We start from the raw sequence: 5042 nt of genomic DNA on the forward strand, positions 1-5042 counted from the left end.
TCACTCTAGACCAGGCTGGCTTAGACCTCAGAGAGATCCACCTGCCTCAGCCTCCTGAATGCTGGGGTTAAAGCTGAATAACACCACTTCTTGACTTTTTTTTTTTTTTAAAGTTTTAATTCTAAAAGAAAGTATTTGTGAGATTGAGGCCAGTCTGAACTACCTGAACTCCTGCTTCAAAAACCAAAACAAAAAAAGTACTTGGGTGTAGAAAGAGAGGGTGTGGTACCATAACATTGTCATTGTGATGTCTTCATGAAAGTAAGACCTGGTTTGTAATCTCCACACCAGCCAAAAACTTAGGGAAACTTCCAGCTCAACAAGCAGCAAGCTGGCTACTCGGAACCCTGACCACCAGGGGTAAGAGGATGGCGGTCAGGCTTTGTTTGGGACTGTTGCTGCTCCTTGTTCTGGTCCTCCCCATGCAGGTCGAGTCATTTGTCCCTCTAACCAGCACATCGGGCCCTACCTATTATGAAACAGACGCCCCCTCATCTTCCAGCAAGTCCCTAAAAGCTTTGGTCAACCTCCTTGGGGTCTCGCTTACCTTTCTGTGCCTTATCCATTAGAGACTCAGGCCAGACCACACTAATATTGGACCAAGTGGCACCTGCCCATCCAGTGTTGCAAGGCAAACAAATCCAGGTCTTCGAATCTACTCAGCCCACTGGTTTTAGTAACTAGGAAACCTTGAGAAGCTCAAACTGGACGACTGCCTTGAAGATCATCTCAAGGGTTAATTAGACGGTGAATACTAATCTTAAGCCTCCTGCAGTTTCACTACAACAACAAAGAGAAGGACAACGCTGAACATTGGTTAATGATTTCATTAAATGTGGCCTATGAAATAATGGATTATAAAAAGTTCGTCTTGAAAATTTCACTTTGATCTAGAGAAAAAGTGTGCATTGTGGAATGGAGATTCGGTGTTCTTTATGGCTCACTAAATAAACCAAAAGGCCTGTAAAGTAATTAGGAAATATGAAGACTTCAGGTTTTACATGCACTTTGGAGGAAGTACAAGGTACTACTGTACACCTCTTATCTCTCTGCAGTTCTCTCTGTGCTCGGGATTGAACTCTGGAACTTGTAGGCATTAGGTAGTCTCTGCCCGAGTGCTGTAGTCATTCAGTTCTTTTCTCTTCTTTCTGTCCTTTGTTTGTTTTTGAGATGGGGTTTCTGTGCATAGCCCTGGCTGTCCTGGAACTTGTTCTACAAACCAGGCTGAACTAGAACTCATACTCTCCTGCCTCTGCCTACTGAGTCCTGGGAACAAAGGCCTGTATCACCATTATCCAGCTTCCTTGCTCTCCCCCACAGCCCATGCTCTCCCTCTGCAGCCCATGTTGACCCTCTTTACCTCTCTGTCTCTCTGGTTTTGGGATTAGGACTATAAACTACCATACTTGGCTACATTTAGCTTTCTCTATAGTAACTGACACTTGGGCAAGGATGGGTTTGAATCATGAGTAATCCCCTCCACCTGGTAACCCAGGCTAGCTTCAAATTCACTATGTAGCTAAGGGTCTTATATCTTCCTGTCTTATGTACTGGGCCTGGAGATGTATCAGTGACAGAAGGCTTGTCAGTACAAGGTCCTGGAGTCAACCTCTTACTTTTTCTGTTTGTTTGCTTGTTGTTTGTTTGTTTGTTTGAAACAGGGTTTCCTTTTTATAGTCTTGTCTGTCCTGGAACTCGCTTTGTACAGCCTTGGGAGTTCTGGAACTCTCTCCGTAGATCAGGGTGGCCTAGAAATCATAGAGATCTCACCCACTTCTGCCTCCCAGGTACTGGGATTAAAGGCGTGAGCCTCTACAGCTTGGGTCTGGGTTCTGATTAGTCATTCTTTTTTTTTAAAGATTTATTTATTTTTAATATTTTTTTATTACGTATTTTCCTCAATTACATTTCCAATGCTATCCCAAAAGTCCCCCATACCCTCCCCCCTTAAGATTTATTTTTTATTTACGCATATATATGTATGTACCACATATGTGCAGGAACTTACAGAGAGCAAGGACACAAGTGTCATGGAACTAGAATTTCAGATGGTTGTGAGGCACCTGACATAGGAGCTAAGAACTGATATGTGACTTCTTGGCCACTAAACCATACTTCATCATTTTTTTAAATATTTATTTATTACCTATAAGTACACTATAGCTGTCTTCAGACATTCCAGAAGAGAGTCAGACCTTGTTACAGATGGTTGTGAGCCACCATATGGTTGCTAGGATTTGAACTCATGACCTTCGAAAGAGCAGTCGGTGCTCTTAACCACTGAGCCATCTCACCAGCCCCAATACTTCACCATTCTTACATATATACTTAATAACTTATCCCTGTCTATAAATAAATAGAAACAAAACAAAACAAAAAAGGGCTTTCCATCACATGGAGATAAATTATATAGTTTTATAAACAAGTTTAATCCATAGTATAATAATTCAGTAATAGCTAGACATGGTGATACATGCCTTTAATGACAAAGATTGAGACAGGGAGATCCATGAGTTTAAAGCCAGCCTGGAGTGCATGTTGAGATAGTCTCAAAAAACCCACAACCAGAGATGTGTTTGTAGCTCCTTGGTGGAGTACCTGTCTAGCATATGTCCCTGGGTTCAGTGTCCTGGGAAGAAAATAAAACAAAACACAAAAAAACTCAGAGCAACCAAACAAGAAAACTCAAAACAACAAAAACTAGATTCCAGAGGTTTATACTATTTATAGGCTACTTCTTTGACTTGCCATTGTCTATGAAAATTATATTATCCCTTTACTGAAATAGTAAATAAATATGTTAGAAGGAATATGAACTTCTCAATTCATACTCTGCTATGGTTACTCCTTATAGTCTTGTTTTGGCCCCAAGCAGGGCAAGCTCCTTTTGCATGGAGAAATATTTAGATAAATGTTTTCCCCTTTTTAGTCAAATTTCTAAAAGTTACATTTTTGTCCGTGTGTGTTTGTGCCACAGTGCATCTGTGGAGAACAGAACACAATTTCCAGGAGTTAGTTTTTTTCTTCCACCATTGGACCCAGAAATAAAACTTGGGCTGTCAGTCAGGTGCCATGAGCCCTTACCCAGCAAGCCCTCCCAGGGGCCTGCCTACCTTTCATGTGCACACATCTACCGTGTAGCCATGCTCTGACTGCCCTTTGCATATCTGTCCTCTTCCTTACTTCTGAATCTCATCACACAGACCTGAGACATTGAGAGATGAACTTCTCAATCCTTCCTCCACTCTTATCTTGCTCTCATACCTCGAAGTCCCTTTTCTATTTGATATTATTTCTTCACATATATCTGCATGGACAAGTATATATAAATTTAAATCTAAATTCTGTGTATGAAAAAAAACATTCAATAATTGTCTTTCAGAGTCTTGGTTATTACACTTAACATGATAATCTCTAGTTTCATCCATTCTCTTGGAAATGTCAATTTCTCTTTTTAACAGGATTTTCCTAAAACTATAATTTTAAATATTAAAAATTAAAATTTTTATTTACAAGTATGTGTGTGTATGCCCATGGGGACCAGAAGAGGGCATCGGGGATACTTGGGAGCTGTAGTTACAGGTGGTTGAACTGTTCTGTGTGGGTGCTGGGATATGAACTCCTATCCTAAAAGAGTAAGCTCTCTTTGTATGTGGGTGCTGGGAACTGAACTCTGGACCTCTGGCACAGCAGCCAATGCTCTTAACCGCTGAGCCACCCCTCTTGCCCTGATTTTGTAGTTATTTTTACAGAATATATCCATGTAGTCCAAGGGATATGGCAATTTGCTTGCTATATTGCTTTCTCTACTCAAATGGATTTTTTTTAACTTTATATATTATGAAAATTTATTTAACAGGTTATATTCTATTTATGAATCAACTTAACATTCAAACCAATGGTTTAAGAATGAGATTTTAAATAAAATTTGACAGTTTCATACATGTATATATTTGACATATTTCTACTTTAAAGATTTATTTCTAGTTATGTTTATGGGTATGTGCATGGTGAGGTGCCTGGGAGGCAAGAAGAGATCACTGGATACTTTGGAAGTGAAGTTACAGGACATTTTGGCATGTCTAACACGAAGGCATCTAGACTTGGATATTCTCCAAGAGCAGCCAGTGCTTTTAACCACTGAGCCATCTCTCCAGCTCTCGTGTATTTATTTGTAGAATCTATCTATGTAGCCCAAGCTGTCCCAGAACTCACTATGCAATTCAAGTGAGACTTGGGATTTGCAACAATCTTTGTGCCTCAGCCTTCCAGTGCTGGAATTACAGGCTGACATACAGTTTTATTTTTTATATTTATTTATTTTTTTAAGATTTATTTATTAGTGCTCGCTTCAGCAGCACATATACTAAAAATTAGAATGATACAGAGATTAGCATGGCCCCTGCACAAGGATGACACGAAAATTTGTGAAAAAAAAAGATTTATTTATTATGTGTAAGTATACTGTAGCTCTTCAGACACTTTTTCTCCTCTCTCCGGCCCCACTAGCTTCAGCCTCGATCATTCCGGCCCAAAGATTTCTTTCTTTCTTTTCTTTTTTTGTTTTTTGTTTTCTTGTTTTTTCGAGACAGGATTTCTCTGTATAATCCTGGCTGTCCTGGAACTCACTCTGTAGACCAGGCTGGCCTCAAACTCAGAAATCCACCTGCTTCTGCCTCCCAAGTGCTGGGATTAAATGCGTGTGCCACCACTGCTGGGCCAAAGATTTCTTTTATTTATTATATGTAAGTACACTGTAGCTGTCTTCAGACACCCCAGAAGAGGGCATTAGATCTCATTACAGATGGTTGTGAGCCACCATGTGGTTGCTAGGATTTGAACTCAGGACCTCTGGAAGAGCAGTCAGTGGTTTGTTTGTTTTTTGTTTTTTAGTTTTTTGGTTTTTTTTGTTTTTTGTTTTTTGTTTTTTTGTTTTTTTGTTTTTTGTTTTTTTTTTTTAGGTTTTTTGAGACAGGGTTTCTCTGTATAGCCCTGGCTGTCCTGGCACTCACTTTGTAGACCAGGCTGGCCTCGAACTCAGA

General features: G+C 39.9%; 2 protein-coding genes and 1 non-coding gene across 6 annotated transcripts in view; 2 read left to right on the top strand and 1 right to left on the bottom strand.

Annotated features, from left to right (window-relative positions):
- Positions 1–5042, bottom strand: part of Trip4 (thyroid hormone receptor interactor 4) — an 85525-nt gene that overhangs the window by 71721 nt on the left and 8762 nt on the right. The gene's annotated exons all lie outside the window — the stretch shown is intronic.
- Positions 1–5042, top strand: part of Pclaf (PCNA clamp associated factor) — a 17080-nt gene that overhangs the window by 10784 nt on the left and 1254 nt on the right. The gene's annotated exons all lie outside the window — the stretch shown is intronic.
- LOC115032109 lies at positions 4343–4447 on the top strand. Its single transcript, XR_003837736.1, has one exon. It is a non-coding gene; the product is annotated as a U6 spliceosomal RNA (small nuclear RNA).

This window comes from Mus caroli, chromosome 9, assembly GCF_900094665.2.
Source record: "Mus caroli chromosome 9, CAROLI_EIJ_v1.1, whole genome shotgun sequence".
Classification (NCBI taxonomy): Eukaryota; Metazoa; Chordata; class Mammalia; order Rodentia; family Muridae; genus Mus; species Mus caroli.